Consider the following 20513-nt stretch of genomic DNA (forward strand, 5'->3'; position numbering starts at 1 on the left):
AGGGACTTACTGCATTCTGTTCCCTGATTGGTGGGTTCAGATATGATCATGTGACCCAACTTGGATTAATGAGATTAAATCCTACAATTTTTGCTGGAACTGCTTTGGAGAAAAACAAATAAGCAATCATCTTTCCCTGAGGTTTTCTAAGCTATAAGGACACAGATTGGGGGATGCTAGGAACTTTTCAAGGTAAAGGCGTGCCTGAATTCCAGATGAAAGAAATCATATTCAAGGGAGTGGAGAGAGTCATATTCTTGAATAATGTCTGGGATGCTGGATGAAGCTGTGCCTGAAGCAGGTTATCTCTGGAATGACAGCCCTGTGAGCTGTCTTGTATAAGTCAGTCTGAATTAAATTTTCTGTCATTTGCAAACAAATAGCATCCAGATCGCTTCTCAGCCTTTTGGCTAAGATCAAGTGTAGTATCTGTTCTTATCAGTTTAATATCTGATACGTCCTCTATCCGAGGACACACACACACACAAAAAAACAAATAGCATCCAGACTAATGAAAGTTACGAGAAAGCATCATGCTAAGTATCAGGAAACAGAAAAATATACATACTGATTTTTTTTTTCCAAATCAAAGTTTATATCCAAGAGAAACTATATTAACGATTATGAACTAAGATTCATGTTCCTGACTGATTTATGGGGCATTTGATAGAAAGCTCAGATGGTTCTTGCCTCAATGGTTCAGTTCAGTTCAGTTCAGTTCAGTCGCTTAGTCATGTCCGACTCTTTGTGACCCCATGAATCACAGCATGCCAGGCCTCCCTGTCCATCACCAACTCCCAGAGTTCACTCAGACTCACGTCCATTGATTCAGTGATGCCATCCAGCCATCTCATTCTCTGTTGTCCCCTTCTCCTCCTGCCCCCAATCCCTCCCAGCATCAGAGTCTTTTCCAATGAGTCAACTCTTCCCATGAGGTGGCCAAAGTACTGGAGTTTCAGCTTTAGCATCATTTCTTCCAAAGAAATCCCAGGGCTGATCTCCTTCAGAATGGACTGGTTGGATCTCCTTGCAGTCCAAGGGACTCTCAAGAGTCTTCAACACCACAGTTCAAAAGCATCAATTCTTCAGCGCTCAGCCTTCTTCACAGTCCAACTCTCACATCCATACATGACCACAGGAAAAACCATAGCCTTGACTAGACGGACCTTTGTTGGCAAAGTAATGTCTCTGCTTTTCAATATGCCTACTAGGTTGGTCATAACTTTCCTTCCAAGGAATAAGCGTCTTTTAATTTCATGGCTGCAGTCACCATCTGCAGTGATTTTGGAGCCCCCAAAAATAAAGTCTGACACTGTTTCCACTGTTTCTTCATCTATTTCCCATGAAGTGATGGGACCGGATGCCATGATCTTAGTTTTCTGAATGTTGAGCTTTAAGCCAACTTTTCCACTCTCCACTTTCACTTTCATCAAGGGGCTTTTTAGTTCCTCTTCACTTTCTGCCATAAGGGTAGTGTCATCTGCATATCTGAGGGAATAATTATCTCATGGTCAGTGTTTCTTTATCTGTACTAGGAATTATAATATTCAGTGACCAAAAAACTCAGGGCAATCTTGAGTGCTTCAATTTTGCTTTCAAAAGGTATATCCCAGGTAATTCTGCTTGTCTGTTATCATGAAAGGAAATAACTTTTAACTTCACTGTTTCTACCAATACTGCTCTTCTCTCAAATGCTGTTAATTACACACATTTCCCTGAAAAAAAAATCACACCTGGGATTCAGAGGTCAAAAAGAACTGCTGGTTGGAGAAACCTGTTTTATTATAGTCTCTCAGTGCTGTACAGTGGGAGGTGATTAAACAATATTTAATAATAGGAATATTAACTCTACTAAACTCTTGGGGAAAAGGAAAATGAATATATTTATAGTTACATGAGGGCAGGTCACCAAATGCCAACTCAGCAATTCCTTGTCCATTAATTCTGCTTTCAATATAAATGAGGTGCTTTTCTAAGGTGAGGCTGGAGGTTCACAGGTATGAATGCCTCTAAATTTCATTCAGCAATGGAGGGGCAGACAAGCAAATATAGATATCTGATCTAAGCTTATCTGGTTACCAGACAGGAAGAAAAAAATCCACGCCCTCACTGAATACTTCAATTTAAGGAGTTGGTTTGTGCCTTGAGAAGGCAACTGGACTGTGACCGAAGAAAAGAAATGAAGATACCATGTCAAGTAATTTAGACTGTATGATGTTCCAGAATCTCACAGACTCCCTCAATGAATACCATCTCTATTTTCATTTGTCATGATGGAATTGGAAATGTATTTCAACAGTGCTGCTAAAAGTGTTGTATTATAAACCCCACAGAGAGGAAGAAGGCAGGTGATATTATTTCAGGAAAACAGACAGGGTCCACATTCAGATGACTGTAGTCAGGTCAGAGAAGCACTGTCCCCCAATCTCCTCTGATTTCCTTCAGCCTCAACAACTTGCTCACCATGGAACCAGTTTGAAAAGTGAAGTTTGGAATCCAGATCCCAAATCAATCAATCAGAGCCTGGAATTATTTTGGCCTTTTCTGATTGTTTCAAGATAAGCACCTGGCTTCATTTATCCAATCAAAATGGGGAATGGGATTCTCATTCTAACAGGAAAGAACAAGTCTGATCCATATTGGATGGATTCCTTCAGCTGTAACCCTTGTGTTCTGTGGCCTGTGCTGAGTCATGCTGGTGCTGCACATTTTGCAAGAGAATGTTGCCTAAAACCTGAAATATACAAGAAAGCCCATTCTCAAGGCTCTGACTCCCAGGCTTGACTGTCAAAGGTATAGCATTTCCCATTCATACAGAGAGAAAAAGTTGCAGAACAGAGAATAACAACTGTCTTGTTGAAAATGTGGGGGAACATTGTGACCAGATAGGCAGATAGCTGCAAAAACAAAGGATTATTTATTACATCTTCTCTGAGTCTGGCTGGCACCAAGAAGTTTGCAAGAACCAGGCACACTCCTTCCCCTTTTAATATAAGAGAAGCCTGAATTCTAACTCAGGGAAGATGGTTCTTTGGGACGTTAGTACGATGTCTTCTCTGTGTCTCCTGGTTCCAAATTAAGTACCATTATTCCTTTCCCCAACACCTCATCTCTTGATATACTGGCCTGTCACGCAGTGAGCAGTACCAGCTTGGACTTGGTAACACCATCATTTGCCATCCAAGCCTTCCTGCCCAAGGAATAGACCTTGAACAGACACTGCATCCTCCCTACATGCCCCGCCAGAGATCCCACTGTTTTTCTATGATAGAATGCTGAAGATAGACCTTGCTGCCCAAGGCCATAGAGTCAGAGAGTGGCAGGGCTGGAATTCACTCTCAGAGATTCTGATTGGCTCCAAAGTGCTGTCGATTGTTTCAAATACCAGCAGAACCAAATATGTCAGCCTCTGATCCAATTTGCCAGCAAACACAGGGAAACAGCCTTAACAAGTACTGGCACCAATTCAGTCACTGCCTAATTTAAAATAGAATCTTCATTTAGAAAGTCAGTTTCATTTAGAGGCAAGAGCACTTCTCTTGGTTTGCTGTGAGTCCATACCACTGGAGCTGCATGCACAAACAGCTACCACCCATTCCCTGACCTAGTTACATCGTCACACCTCCTACCTTCTGCAAAGACCATGCCTTCAGTTGCACATGTCACACTTGTCTAAACACCTTCCCATCTATGGATCCCACAACAACAACCCTGGGAGGCAGGTAGGAAAAGTGCTATTGTAATTTACTAGGCGACAACATTGAGGATAAGAGACGTTGCTTGGTTTACTCAGAGTCACACAGCGGGTTCAGTGCAATTTTGCCAAGACAAGAGCATCCTTATATGCACCCCTCTGCAACCATCTGGGACTCTTTATCCCATCACTTTCTTCTATCACTTGTTTATCTTTGGCAAGTCCTCTCCCACCATACCCACTGTGAGCAGGACTTCTGTGTTAGCATCTAAAACATGGAATTCAGAGCCCTGAGGTCAAATCTGTCCTCCTGTTTCCTGTGACCCAGGAAATGAGTTTATGTAGCACCTCACTCTTCGAAGACAGGCTTATCCAGGGCTGGTCTTGTTGATCACAACAGAGATCAATTGTGCTCTGCGGTCTCAACCAGGGGTAAACTGATAGGAGCTGAAAACATCATAGATTTTAATAAGAACAGAAGATGTTTTATTCAGGGTTGAAATACGTGCTCACTAAATATTTTCACTTCTACCCCTGTGAATTAGTCCTAGCATCATTACTATAGTCCTAGGCAGGTGACACTCTATGAACACACCTTGATACCACTATTTGTTCTACTGAACATGTCGAAGGGTGAAGGGACTTTTAGCTCTCCATAAGGCTGCTTCCCACATGTTCCTTTTGCCTAGAGTAAACCTGAGTTCATGACCACAACCCACAAAGCTCTCTCTCATCTACTCCCCGCCCATTGCACTGCCTACACTCACGCCTTCCCTCCCTCTGCTATATCCGTGTTGATTTTCTATGGTCCTCATGTAATGGGAGTATACATGAGCAGCTTATTTGCCTTGGCTGTTTCCACTCTCTGCAAAATTCTCTCTCAGGTTATGGCATGACTGTCTTCTTTATTTTTAGTTTTGATTCAAAGGTCACCTGCCAGAGAAGTTGTAACTGACCACTCACCTGACTTCTCTTAGAAAACTGTCATTTGCAAGACATGACTCTTTTTTTTTTTCCTTCAGCATATTTATCAGTATCAGATGTCTTCACTAGTCTCAGATTTTAGGCACTAGTTTCCACTACTGATCTAATTCTCTTTCAAAGTACAACAAAAAACTACCCAACTACCTCAGCAGCAAACCTTTTACATGAAAGAAATAAACTAAAAAATAAAAGGAAAAAACTCTTAATACAAAATGCACAGTGCATGGTTTGTAAGACTCATGTGATAAATGTGTGTTCATTAAAGAAACTCTTACTTTTTCTAATAAAAATACTGCTGGTCTCCTATATTTCTTATCAGCTTTTCATGCTTTAAATGCACATTTCTTTGCCCCCTTTTCCTTCATTTAGATGAAACACTAAATGCTTCAAACTCTAAGAGCTGAGTGCATAAGAACTGTCTATTGCTATTATTTAAGGATCTAAGGCTGAGTCTGTTTCAAAGGAAACAGTTCTTCTGTAATGGAAATCAATGAACCCTAATTTGGAATTATAAAGTATAAGTTTTTCATAGCAAGTCAATGAAAACTGAAGCTGCTAAGGGTCTAAGATTTTAGTTGTTTTTAAGCCATCAATTTTACAAAAAAATTAGATTGCAATATGAAGCAACGTTGAAGTTACTGAATAAAATTTGGATCCACTTGCCTGCACACACTAAAGCCAATTTCCTGATGCGTTGTGGTGAATGGAAGGGAAGTAGGTATTTATTGCAGGCGCCAAATAAGGAGTTCAGTCAGCTAGTTGTCAAAATAGCTGAATTCCCCAGTGGGTTTCAGGAAAGCTTTTTTTTTTTTTTTTAACTGTAAACGAGGGAAACCCAGATTTGATCCCTGGGTCAGTAAGATCCCTGGACAAGAGAATAGCTACCCACTCTAGTATTCTTGCCTGGAGAATTCCATGGACAAAGGAGTTTGATGAGCTACATACAGTCCATGGGGATGCAAAGAGTCAGACATGCCTGAGCAACTAACACTTCCACATTTCATGCAAGCATGCAGCATCTTAGTTCCCTGATCAGGGACTAAACCCATCACCCCTGCATTGAAAGTGCAGAGTCCTAACCACTGGAACACAAGGGAAGTCCCAGGAAAGCATTTTTAAAAGCCATGTGAGGGAGGTGGAGTCCCAGGGTATGTGATCAGTGCACAATTCTCTGATGGAGTGATGATGAGATAATAGGAGTTAACATTATCAATCTTTAGGCACCAGTAGGTCTGTGGGCTGCTCCCCATTCTGTGGATTCTTAACCTCTAATTGATAGAACTCTGCTCTGTGTGACAGCATTTGCTAACTGGTGAAAACTGCTAAACTTGGTAAATTCAGTTTCTTACAGAGGAAGTGAAAACTATGAGGTTAAGGAATATGCCCCCAAACATACACCAGTTCAGCCAAGGAGAGAAACATAAAATGTGTTTCCCAGGACAGAGCTTAATGTCCTCCATCCCGTCGGCCTTTCTCAACATCCTTTAGATGACGGTGATGAGTGATCAATGTCTATGGAAGATTCTGAAGCTTTGTACTATTTTCCCCCGGAGCACGAAGAATATGAATGAAGAAGGGGATTGCTACCATCCTTTTGCAACTTCTCTCTTCAATGGGGCAGAAAACCCTAACCCTCCCACCTAAATGCTGCACATAAGTAATGTGACGAATAAATCCTTAACATGCACAGCCACCAGGGTGTGAAAGGAAGACCAGTCTCCGTTCAGGTGGGCACACAACTACAAACTTCCTTGCCTCTGATGCCATAGAGACAGAAAGACAGGCACACAGAGACACATTCGTCTTCATTAATAAAGGAGATTAACCTTAACATTTCTTGGCAGCTGTCCCAACAGACTGCTTGTTATCACAGCAAGCATGTTTTTAAAGACCCACAATGATACACAATATGTCACAACAGCTGCCAAAGTCTCTCTTATGCGATGACTTTCTGTGCATGGTTCACAAAGGTTTCTCCTTAGACTCTTCCCTTGGGCTCTTTATTTTCTGTTGGTTGAAGGCAACTTTAAATGGGATGCCCTGAACATAAACATGACTGACCACTGGTGCTTTATTTCTAGAGACCAGTCCGGAATGCACAGGTGCTTGACTGTCATGCCAACTCAGGTCACAGAGGGACCTGAGTTAGTGGTCAAGGTCTCCCCTTGAGAAATGAACTTGTAATCAGGAAAAACAAATCTGGCTCCATATTGGATCTATTTCTTTTACTTTAACCTTTGTATTGTATTGCTTTTGCTGCAAGTTAGGAGAGTCGGACACGACTGAGCGACTTCACTTTCACGCATTGGAGAAGGAAATGGCAGCCCACTCCAGTGTTCTTGCCTGGAGAATCCCAGGGATCGGGGAGCCTGGTGGGCTGCCATCTATGGGGTCACACAGATCAGACACGACTGAAGTGACTTAGCAGCAGCAGCAGCAGGAATGTTGCCTATAGCCTGAAATACACAGGATAGCCCAATCTTAAGGCTCTGACCTTTAAAGGCATAGCCCTTTTCCATTCACAAAGAGATAAAAAGTTGCAGAACAGAGAATAACATTGCTCTTTGTTGGAGGTTTACAAAAACATCTATCTTATTTTCTTAAATAGAAAATATTAATTTTCTTATTTCTTAATTTTATTTTATCTTGGAATATAGTTGATTTCTTACTATTCATGGGGTTCTCAAGGCAAGAGTACTGAAGTGGTTTGCCACTCCCTTCTACAGTGGACCGCATTCTGTCAGACCACTCCACCATGACCCATCCATCTTGGGTGGCCCCACACAGCATGGCTTAGTTTCATTGAGTTAGACAAGGCTGTGGTCCATGTGATCAGATTGGCTAGTTGTCTGTGATTGTGGTTTCAGTCTGTCTGCCCTCTGATGCCCTCTCTCAGCACCTGCTGTCTTACTTGGGTTTCTCTTACCTTGGACGTGGGGTATCTCTTCACGACTGCTCCAGCAAAGTGCAGCCACTGCTCCTTACCTTGGACATGGGGTAACTCAGCTGCCACTCCTGACCTTGGGCGTGGGGTAACTCCTCTGGTTTTGGAAAAGGCAGAGGAACCAGAGATCAAATTGCCAACATCTGCTGGATCATTGAAAAAGCAAGAGAGTTCCAGAAAAACATCAATTTCTGCTTTATTGACTATGCCAAAGCCTTTGACTGTGTGGATCTATGGAAAATTTTGAGAGATGGGAATACCAGACTGCCTGACCTGCCTCTTGAGAAATCTGTATGCAGGTCAGGAAGCAACAGTTAGAACTGGACATGGAAAAATAGACTGGTTTCAAATAGGAAAAGGAGTACATCAAGGCTGTATATTGTCACCCTGCTTATTTAACTTATATGCAAAGTACATCATGAGAAATGCTGGACTGGAAGAAACACAAGCTGGAATCAAGATTGCCGGGAGAAATATCAATAACCTCAGATATGCAGATGACACCACCATTATGGCAAAAAGTGAAGAAGAACTAAAGAGCATCTTGATGAAAGTGAAAGAGGAGAGTGAAAAAGTTGGCTTAAAACTCAACATTCAGAAAACTAAGATCATGGCATCTGGTCCCATCACTTCATGGCAAATAGATGGGGAAACAGTGGGAAAAGTGGCTGACTTTATTTTCTGGGGCTCCAAAATCACTGCAGATGGTGATTGCAGCCATGAAATTAAAAGACACTTACTCCTTGGAAGAAAAGTTATGACCAACCTAGATAGCATATTGAAAAGCAGAGACATTACTTTGTCAACAAAGGTCTGTCTAGTCAAGGCTATGGTTTTTCTAGTAGTCATGTATGGATGTGAGAGTTGGACTGTGAAGAAAGCTGAGCACCGAAGAATTGATGCTTTTGAACTGTGGTGTTGGAGAAGACTCTTGAGAGTCCCTTGGACTGCAAGGAGATCCAATCAGACCATCCTAAAGGAGATAAGTCCTGGGTGTTCATAAGACTCCAATACTTTGGCCATCTGATGCGAAGATCTGACTCATTGCAAAAGACCCTGATACTGGGAAAGATTGAGGGCAGGAAGAGAAGGGGACAACAGAGGATGAGATGGTTGGATGGCATCACTGACTCAATGGACGTGAGTTTGGGTAAACTCCAGGAATTGGTGATGGACAGGGAGGCCTGGCGTGCTGTGGTTCATGGGGTCACAAAGAGTCGGACACCACTGAGGGACTGAACTAGTAGTTGATTTACAATGTTGTGTTAGTTTCAGGTGTATAGCAAAGTGATTCAGTTACATATATACATATATCCATTCTTTTTCAGATTCTTTTCTGATACAGGAATTTAAAGAGTATTGAGTAGAGTTCCCTTGCTATATAGTAGGTCTGTGTTTATCTATTTTATATATGCTATGCTATGCTAAGTCACTTCAGTCGTGTCCGACTCTGTGTGACCCCATAGACGGCAGCCCACCAGGATCCCCCGTCCCTGGGATTCTCCAGGCAAGAACACTGGAGTGGATTGCCATTTCCTTCTCCAATGCATGAAAGTGAAAAGTGAAAGGGAAGTTGCTCAGTCATGTCCGACTCTTCGTGACCCCATGGACTGCAGCCTACCAGGCTCCTCCATCCATGGGATTTTCCAGGCAAGAGTACTGGAGTGGGGTGCCATTGCCTTCTCCGATTTTATATATAATAAGGTGTATATGTTAATCCCAAACTTCTAATTTATCCAGGAACATCTATCTTGACCTGACCTACACGGACAATGGCAAGAGCAAAAGATTCTTGCACCAAGAAATTTGCAACAACCAACCACACCCCCTCCCATTAAGCATAAAGAAGCCTGTCCCATAACCTACTGGAGCTGAATTTGAAACCGTCTGAACGAAAGGGAAACAGATGTTCCCCTAGAAGCTTCAGAAACATGACTCTGCTGACACCATGGTTTCAGCCTGGTAAGACCCATTTTCAAACTTTCGACCTTAAAAACAGCAAAAATGGTATAATCATATTGTTTTAAACAACTCAGTTCTGGTAAATGTGGTAGAGATTAAAAAAAACAAATCTGATGCAGTGGAGGACCTCACTGTTTCAGCCATCCTTGGGCTTTTGTTGTATGTGACTCTACAAATAACTTAGCAGGGCGATGAAGCAGTGGTCCAAGGGCTTTGCCAGAAAAACATGGTGATATCAAAAGAGTCCCTCATACCAAGCATCATGATGGATGGATGACGTGCATGGTACAGAAAAGGAAAAGAATTTAAAAGCTACTATCCCAGAAAACTTTGTTGACTAACCACACTTACAGTTTGCAAAAACTGGCCACACATGGATTTGTTTGGTTGTTGGCTGGGTCACTTTTAATAAGGGGAGCATTTTACATTCAAAACAGCAATGGATTTCAGCTTTAAAAAAAACTTTTAATTTTATATTGATATATAGCCAGTTAACAACGTATCAGTGTTTTCAGGTGGACAGCAAAGGGACTCAGTCATACATATACATGTATCCATTTTCCCCTCGATTCCCCTCCTAGCCAGGCTGCCAGGTAACACTGAGCAGAGTTCTCTTGTGCTATACAGTAGGTCCTTGCTGGTTATACATTTAAAATATAGCAGTGTGTACAAAAGACATGATACAAATGAACTTATTTACAATAGAAACAGACCCAGACTTAGAGAAGGAACTCATGGTTGAGGGGGTGAGGGGTGGGGAAGATGAGGGAAGGGATAGTTAGGGAGTTCAGAATCAGGGGTTTCCCTTGTGGCTCAGACAGTAAAGAATCTGCCTGCAATGCAGGAGACCCGGGTTCGATTCCTGGGTCAGGAAGATTCCCTGGAGAAGAGAATGGCAACCCACTCTAGTATTCTCGCCTAGAGAATTCCATGGACAGAGGAGACTGGTAGGATGCAGTCTATGGGGTCACAAAGAGTTGGACACGACTGAGTGACTTTAACACTTTGTTTTGAAAACACGTGGAAGAACCAGCAATGCTCTGAGTCAAACACGGGAACACGTGGATATGTTCTCCAGGTCTCTGCCTCCTTACTTCCTATTGTCTCTCATACTCACCCTTCTCCTTCATTGAGATTAAAAGCCTGGTTGCCTGGAGAAATGTTATTTTCAATCCTGACCTATGGCACTCTTAACACAGAAGGCAAAACCAAACAGTGGTGATCTGGAGGAACTAGCCAGCCCATGTGCTTGACTAATTGAGTTTTCCTGTTTCTTTACGCCATAAAAAAATCAGATGTATGCCATTTTCCTTAGGAAATGACCTATTTTAACTCTGACGTCTCATTACACTGTGTAGTCACTACCCTGAAGCAAAGATGGATGAAGATGCAAACAGCTTGTGGGTCAAAGTTCTGAGCACCCCACCCCTCAGGTCCCCAGCAGGCACCAGGCAAACAGGAATTGCAGGCCTCTGCTAACCAGACCCAACTCATCAACCTGCAGAAGCCAGCCTGGTTTTATGTGATTGCCTCTCGTTAGGGAATTTTGAGCAGCCTTATAAGGAACACCCACAGGAGAAGTCAGATATGGTCGTAAAGTCTCAGAGTGGCTGCACAGGTCTCCTAGGAATTAGGCTGTGTTCTGTTCCATTAGGTTTCATTGTGCTGAGTTACTGCCTCTCTCTCCAAGCTTCCCTCCCCTGGAAAGATAATAGCATTTTTTTTTTTGATTGAAGTATAGTTGATTTGCAATGTTGTGTTAATTATCTCTGTAGAGCAAAGTGATTCAGTTATGTGTATAAATATATATGCAATCAGTTATGTGTATAAATATATATGCATATTAATATATATATAATATATATTTCTTTTTTTATATTCTGTTCCACTATGGTTTATCACTATTGAATGTAGTTCTTTGTGCTCTACAGTAGGACCTTGTCTATACATAAAAGCTTACATCTGCTAACTCCAACCTCCCTCCCCTCCCTTTCCCCAAACCCTCCCTGCTGGCAACCACGAGGGTTGTACAATGTACAAATGGTGACTCACCTACCAAAGGTAAATATTTTTCAGAAGCAGATATGTTTCTGGGGAGATTGAACAGATTAGGAAATCGGCCCTGAGGTTCATACAATACATGGTTTTCTTCTTCTTTTTCTAAATATCCCTCATCCTTCTTTCTTTCTGCCTTTTGGAAAGAATGCAGAACTTCTCCAGCAGTGAATAAATGCTGAATAAATGAGGGCAGTTACTTGCCCTGGGGGCATCAGTGTTTTAGGCTCAGACTTTAATTATGAAATAATCCTTCATTTCTCATTAGAGAAATTTCCACCAGAAAGAAGGAGAAGCCTGTTAGCGGGCAGGAAACACTTCTCGGTGAGCTCGCAGATGCCAACAACAGAGCAATAAACATGGTACTAGGCACACAGCCTGGCACACAGGACACCAATCAGTGGTTATTAAACAGATGTTGAATAGGAATCCCTTATAACTACATAGTATCTTTTGAAAAAGCTTTTTGAGTTTTCCAACCCAAAACAATGTTTTGAACATACAGTTTGATCTCCTTTTTGCCACGTAAAAATGGTGAAAGGATGAAATGAGGAAATCTCTCTCTGTAAGTTAATTGAAGGGGATTGGCTGAGGAGTCACAATAGATTAAGAAAACACTTGAAAACTCCTCTGGAAGGTGGAAAGCAGATGAATCCAAAGTCAGGGATGGAAGAAGCAGGACAATCTTCATATGAAACTAAGATTCAGAAATGCAGGGATTGGAAATGCACTATGGAAGGTAAATGTTATAAACTTTAATGAGTGCTGCAGGTCATAATGGCTCAGTGGTAAAGAATCCAATGCAGGAGCCATAGGAGATGTGGGTTCTATCCTGGATCAGGAAGATTTCCCTGGAGGAGAAAATGGCAAGCCACTCCAGTAATCCCATGGACAGAGGAGCCTGGCAGGGTGGTCCGTGGGGTCGCAAAGAGTCGGACGTGGCTGACTATGCACGCATGCAAGCATATTATGATGATTAGTAATAGAGGGGAGAAATAAGAAGCTGGTCATCCCTTCACCTTCTAAAAATGAGACTCAGCTTATAAGCGACAATGAGGTCAAGACATTTAAAACAATAACAGGATCAACACTTTAAATGATGGCTGTAAACATTAATTTTACCTGAACATTTTTCCCCTCAATCTTACCAGAATATTTCCAACACCAATATTTCTGAAGTCAAACTAACTCACCTGAGATCTAGCAATTCATTTTGGATACTTTGTCTTCTGTTAGATACAAGCAAGAACAGATTCAGCACTATTTATCAAAAACATGCAGAATATAGTTTTTTTTTAAATAGTGATTTATCCTTCCTTTTTTTTAAATAGTGATTTATCCATTTGTATCTATCTTCTTGCAGCCATGTGGATTTAAATGATAGAAGTGATAACTTGCTGATACTATTAATGGTGATTTTAGGGTGTTGTAATTTGAGGGAATTTTTGGTCTCATCTTGCTATGCTATTTAGAATCTTTTACAATAAAGTATGTTAATAAAGGTGCTAGTAGCACCAATGAAAAATGCATAAGCCCCCATCGATCCACAAGACTAGAAATGGGATAAAGCAAGTACAGCTAGAAGTGTCACCTGGATAATTTGCAAAATGGTTACCAAACCAAACTTGGACCCACTTCCCCACACACAGTAAAGTGAATCTACTGTCATGGGTTTGTGGTGAAGGAAAGTACAGTGATGACTTGGGGGTTTCCAACAAGAACAGGCAGCTCGTGCTCAAAAACTCCCCCACTGCTTTCAGAGAAGAGGTTTTTTTTTAATTGCTAGTTTAAAAATTGAAGTTGAGTTGGTTTACAGTGTTTCAGGTATACAGCAAAGTAATTCAGTTTTATATACATATATATATATTTTGGGCTCTTTTCCATTATAGGCTATTACAGGATACTGAATATAGTGCACTTGTTATACAGTCGGTCCTTTTTGTTTACCCACGGAAAGGTTTTTAAAGATTAGGTGAGGGAGAGGGTTGCAGGGTACCTGATCAGCTCATGACATTCTTCTGATTGGTTGGGGGTGAGGTAATCAGGAGTCAATATCATTAGCTTTCTGGTTCCACCTGGTCTGGAGTCTAGCTGCTGGTGGGAAGCATGTAGTTAATGTCTATGGGGGAGAGGGGGCGCGGAATGTAGTATCTGCAAAACCACTCTATATGGCTCAGGATATTATCGATAGTCCTTGAGGAGGAACTAAAGGTCCCTGACTTTGTTTTATGGCTAAATTATTATTACTTTGTCTTGCTTGACTGTTTTCCTTTGTTTCTGCATTTTCTCACTTCTCTCATTACATGTGTTCTTTGGAATCTGGAGAAGGCCTAGAAGGCTAAAGATTTTCTACAAACAAGAGGCAGGTGGGGAACACAGGAGTCTGCCCATGGGATGGTCCTGCTTCTCACAGACTGACTCAAAATTAAAACAATTAAACCAACCAAGACTCCTGAACTTGTGTAGATTCCCTGAGGTCATGGAGCTTGTACATGGAAAGCTGGCGTTGCATCTAGGCAGCTGAGTAGAAAGTATCAGAGGTCAGCAAACTTTTCTCTGTAATTAGACAGAAAGAAAATAATTTAGACCTCTATCCCAACTACTCTGTGCTGTAGTGCAAAAGTAGCATAAAAAATAAATGGGTATGGCTATGTCAATAAAGTTTTATTAACAAAGATAAATGATGAACAGATATGCCACTGATAGCTGACTTTTGAACATATCATAAATATTTATTATTGAAGTATAGTCAATATACAATGTTGTGTTAGTTTCTGCTGTACAGCAAAGTATAAGGTCCATATAATCAAAGCTATGGTTTTTCCATTACTCGTGTACAGATGTGAGAGTTGGACCATAAAGAAGGTTGAGTGCTGAAGAATTGAAACTTTTGAACTGTGGTGCTGGAAAAGACTGTTGAGAGTCCCTTGGACAGCAAGGAGATCAATCCAGTAAACCCTAAAGGAAATCATCCCTGAATATTCATTCGAAGGACGGATGCTGAATCTGAAGCTTTGGCCACCTGATGCAAAGAGCCGACTCATTGGAAAAAACCCTGATGCTGGGAAGAATGAGGGCAATTCTTTTTTACATTCTTTTCCACTATGGTTTATCTCAGGATATTGAATATAATTCCCCATAAATATTAATATATCAGTGGAAGCTTTAAAGATGTATCACATCACATTCCTGCCATAGAAATATCCAGAATCTATCACTGACTGAAACAGACTGACAACACATTTCTTTCCTGAACTTGTGAAACTGGCTTTATTTTTCCCTCTTCTACCTTGAGAAAATACACTTTTTTCCCTTAGTTGTTCAGTCATGTCCAACTCTTTGTGACCCTATGGACTATAACCTGCCAGGCTCCTCTGTCCATGGGGATTCTCCAGGCAAGAATCCTTGAGAAATTACATGTTAGAAAGTAACAATACATATTCATATATTGTCTGAATATAGACAGATAAATATGACCCCCACCTTCATGGTTTTTGTCTGTCTTCTCCACTTTGCAGAATCTAGTTCACTCTCCAGGAAAATCCTTTTATGCTTTTATATTTTGATGTGTGCTAGGAAATGACAAAACATCTAAACCCTATTATGTGCACACCGACATAATGGGTTTACTGAACATAATCATTAGGGCTCGAATACTGCAGCAATACTTAGCCGTAGGGAGTTGAATTCCATTGGAACATTTCAAGTGTGGCCACCCACTCTGGAGAAATCGGCATAACAGAACATTTAGAAAGTACACAGTGTTTAATCTGGCCAGACAAAGGTGGTTATTTCTGGTCATTTGCTTGGTGTACCCAGCAGACATCCATTCTCCTTGACATTTTACAATTGCTCTTCTCAGCTGTGAAATCATTTTTATATAACTGAGATAGCAGCTGTTTGCAGAACACCTCGCTCATTCTGGTTTATAGGAGAACATAAAAGCACCATCTGCTTGAAGTTTATTCTGGAAACCCTCTGCCAAGCAGCGGACTGACTGCTAGATGATAGACAGCCTCAGAAAATCACTGACCAACTTGCTTTGGGGTAAAGAGACATGCAGGAAGTCTCTCAGTGGTGGTATGGAGTAAGGGTTAAACTAAATAAATCCCCAATATATAAAAACTCACTGTTTAGCACACAAAATCCAGTCACACTACTAAAGGTAAGATGTTTTGGGGGGTTGTTGATGATCACCAGGTGCGTTTGGAGTCATGACTCTCAAAGTTCATTCTCACTGGAGATTGAGATGCAGAAACACCGCAGCAGACACTTGGTACTAAAAGCATCATTCTCCACTTCCTGTGGCTGAGATCAGGATTCTAATCAGTCATATAATTCTTTTCCTGTCGAACCCCAAGTAGACCTGAGAATCCTTCCAGCCCCAGGACTTAAAAGCACCGCCCTTTAGCAAATTTTCTACCAGTACCAGTTAGGGCTTAATAAGAGTGCATTGTAGCAGCGAAAAAAAAACCTGAAAACAGAAACAATCTAAATGATTAGGAACAGAAGAAATCTGAATACATGTTGGTACAAGTAGATAATACTTTGTAGTGGGTGAAAAAATGAGATGGAACTATTTACACTGCTAGAGAAATTTATCAGAAAACAGATCTTTTGTACCAAGACATGGAAACAAACCAAGTGGCCCTCAACAGATGACTGGCTTAAGAAGATGTACACATATACAACGGAATATTACTCACCCATAAAAAAGAATGAAGTAATGCCATTCACTGCAGCATGGATGGACCTAGGGATTTCATACCGAGTGAAGTAAGTCAGAAAGAGAAATAATATATGATATCACTTATATTTGGAATCTAAAAAAATGATAAAAATGAACTTATTTACAAAAATAGAAATATATTCATAGACATAGAAGACAAGCTTATGGTTACTAAAGGTGAAAGTGGTGGAGGAAGGGATAGATTAGGAGTATGGGACTGTGAGATACAAACTACGATACATAAAAGACGTGAACAGCAAGAAGTTGCTCTATAGCACAGGATCTGTAAACAATAACTTATAATAACCTGTAGTGGAATCTAACCTGAAATATAACTGAATCCCTATGTTCTACACCTGAAACTAACACAATATTCAAAATCAACTATACATCAACAACAAAATTTTAAATGAGGGAACTAAAGCAAAAAAAAAAAAACATATTATATGCAAATAGTAACTCCCATAGAGTAACTTATTTTAAAAATGGACATTATTTTTAAATGTATATTTTAAATAACATATATATAATATTTTCAGCCTCTACAGGAGTGCTCAGGAGAAGGCAATGGCACCCCACTCCAGTACTGTTGCCTGGAAAATCCCATGGATGGAGGAGCCTGGTAGGCTGCAGTCCATGGGGTCGCTAAGAGTCGGACACGAATGAGTGACTTCACTTTCACTTTTCACTTTCATGCATTGGAGAAAGAAATGGCAACCCACTCCAGTGTTCTTGCCTGGAGAATCCCATGGACGGAGAAGCCTGGTAGGCTGCAGTCCATGGGGTTGCACAGAGTCAGACACGACTGAAGTGACTTAGCAGCAGCAGCAGCAACAGGAGTGCTCACTCATCAGAGAGGTCTTACCTGCCCCCTTATATACAATAGTAAATCTTACCCCTTCCCTCTCCAGCTTTTTTCTTCTTCACTAATTCAGACCTCTTGTCACTATGAGAACCATATTTTCTATTTATTCACTTGTTTATGGCTCACTGGCCCTAAAAGAATATGACCTCCAGGGACTTTGTTTTGTTCCTCTTTAAATCCCTCACAGCCAGAATGTTTCCTGGCATGTAGCAAGTGCTCAGTAAACACTGGTGAAAAGAATGCCTACATGAAAATGCACCCAGGGAAGGGAAGTTCCTGAGACAAGATCCCTCAGATTGTCAATGCTTGAGGCACCATTAGAACTTGGTTGTGCTGAGATCCTGAGGTTGTCCCTTAGGTCCTGGTCCCATGGCCCTGCGTGTAAGCTCACATTTTCCCCATGTCTTCTGAGTGATCATAGCTGCCCATTGAGAGTTCATAACTGCCCATGATGCTCTCCTTTAAAATCCCGCCTCAGCAATATTGGAGGACTCCAGGACCCACAGCGAGTGGAGACTACAAGTGAAGCAGGAAAAAAATTCTTCCACTAGTTAGGATTTGTTTGTGGGAGTTTGGCTTAAGGAGATGGCATGTGTCTTTGTCCAAAGCAGAGACATTTTCCAGAGAAACTGCAGAAGGACTCCAAGGCAAAAACTGCAGGACAGCATCATTCTGCCCTAAAATCTGCAACCATTTATTGCTGCCTCTTACCAAGTTCTCTCCCTGCTGTGCCATGGAGTCACCGAAACCAAAATCCAGATGCTGCTGATGGGGACATCTTCCCTCAGTCCCGAAGAATTAGATGTCCTTGGAAGCTTGGGTTAAAGCATAAGATTCACTCATTCATTCATTCACTCATTCAACAAATATTAACAGTATGCTTACCTGTGCCAGGCATTGTTGGAGGTGCTGAGGATATAGAGGGGGCAAGACAGACAAGTTCCTTCCCTAACTGATTTTGCATCTAAAATGAAGACACACAAACCTAAAATAGTTATAATTATGCAGAAAATGGAATAGTCTAATAAATTGAGTAGAGTGATGAATGAGGACGGTAGAAGAGCTATTTTAGCAGGCTGGGGACAGCATCTTTAAGGAGATGACTTTGTACTGAGAACTCATTAAAGAGAAGACAAGTCTGGTGAACTTGGAGACCAGGACTTCCAAATCAAAGAACCAGCAAGACTACGCTCTCCAGGGAAGAATCCTTCCTGCCTCTTCCTGCTTAAGGTGGTCCCAGGCATCCTTGGCTTATGGCAGCATCCCTGCAATCTTTGCCTCCTCAAACAGCTAAGATCATGGCAAGCAGATGTCACCTCATCATTTCATGGGAAGCAGATGAGGAAAAAGTGGAAACAGCAACAGATTTTATTTTCTTGGGCAGCCATGAAATTAAGACACTTGCTCCTTGGAAGAAAAGCTATGACAAACATAGACAGCATATTAAAAAGCATAGACATCACTTTGCTGACCAAGATCCATATAGTCAGAGCTATGGTTTTTCCAGTAGTTATTTATGGATATGAGAATTGGACCATGAAGAAGGCTGAGCACCAAAGAATAGATGCTTTCTGATTGTGGTGCTGAAGAAGACTCTTGAGTGTCCCTTGGACAGCAAAGAGATCAAACCAGTCAATCCTAAAGGAAATTAACACTGAATATTCATTGGAAGGACTGATGCTGAAGCTGAAGCTCCAATACTTTGGCCACCTGATGCGAAGAGCCGACTTATTGGAAAAGAGCCTGATGCTGGGAAAGATTGAGGGCAAGAAGAGAAGAGGGTGACAGAGGATGAGATGGTTGGATGGCATTACCGACTCAATGGACATGAGTTCAAGCAAACTCTGGGAGAAAGTGACGGACAGGAAAGTCTTGGGTGCTGCAGTCCATGGAGTTGCAAAGAGTCAGACACAACTTAGCAACTGAAGGACAACAACAGGTCACATGACCTTCTCCTCCCTGTGTGTCTCTGAGCACTCTCACCTCTTCCTATAAGGACGTCAGTTATCGGATTTCGGAACTTCCCTAAATCCAGGACAATTGCATCTCAAGATCTTGAAGTAATGACATCAGCATAGATCTTATTTCCAATCAAAGACACATTGTGTTTTCCGGATGGATATAAATTTGGGAGGACACTATTAACCCTATCTGAATGTGCAGTAAATATTCATACTGATTCTCTTATGATAATTTAGATTTGTGACCTCATTCTTCATCTCAGCCAGTCAGGGCAAGACACCTCTGGACACTTTCTAGAAGCAATGAAAGGTATTGAGCATTGGGCAATCCCATGGGTGGTTTTATCATCCTTGTGACCCATTAGTACCTCAGGTTCCAGGTTCCAGAACCTTTGTTCTCAGGTGTGGCTTCTGAGACTTGTATATGGAGCTTTAACCATGCTCAGCAGGAGAAATATGGTTCCAAACAGGCAAGTGAAATAGAAACACAAGACAAATGCTGGAACCCCCTCCATACTTAGCTGGTCATCTCCCAAAAAGGCTCTTTAACTGTATTTGCATTTCAGACTTTTCCAGTCCCTGAGAAGCTAGGAGATTCTCAGAGCAAACATGATGTCCAAGGGGGCTAGTTTCTTATGAAACTGCTGAGTCCACCCTGTGTCCCAAATACTTTTCAATGAAACTGTCTTCAGTAATTGTAGACCTTTGTCTTGATGTACATGGAGATGAAGAGCATACACAATAGGTTCTCTATGGGAGCCAGTTTAGTAATATCTACAAATGAAACAGGTTTAGACTGAAGAGCTGTATGATTTACAAACACCATTCATGATGATGGAGTAAATGAAATGCTACTGGAATGTATTTTTCCTATTTACACAACTTGCATCACCTACTTGGGAAAGAGTGAATTGTGACGAAGGTAATGTTCCTTTTAACAATAAAATGCAAAAAATTATGGTTGTGACACATGATTTCATTTTTGAATATTTATTTAGTTTTGGCTGCATGGGTCACAGTTGTGGCATGCAGGATATTCCAGAATCTTCATTGTGGTGGGTAGGCTCCAGAGTGCATGTGCTCAGTAGTTGTGGCACTTGGGCTTAGTTGCCCTGAGATTTGTGGGATCTTAGTTCCCCAACTGGGGATGAAACCCATGTCCCCTGCATTGGGAGGCAGAATCTTAACCACTGGACCACCAGGGAAGTCCTGACACATGCTTTTAAAAGTAAGGATGTATGCTCACAAATATTATCTGATGAAAAAGACATGACAGTTGGTTCACCTACCTTTTATCCTGTAGGATCCAGGCTGGGTCA

The 20513-nt window shown here is 41.4% G+C and overlaps 1 pseudogene; it reads left to right on the plus strand.

Annotated features, from left to right (window-relative positions):
- Positions 1-390: 390 nt before the first annotated feature.
- LOC133229297 (U2 spliceosomal RNA) lies at positions 391-498 on the plus strand (annotated as a pseudogene).
- The last annotated feature ends 20015 nt before the right edge of the window (positions 499-20513 follow it).

Source organism: Bos javanicus, chromosome 17 (assembly GCF_032452875.1).
Source record: "Bos javanicus breed banteng chromosome 17, ARS-OSU_banteng_1.0, whole genome shotgun sequence".
Lineage (NCBI taxonomy): Eukaryota > Metazoa > Chordata > Mammalia > Artiodactyla > Bovidae > Bos > Bos javanicus.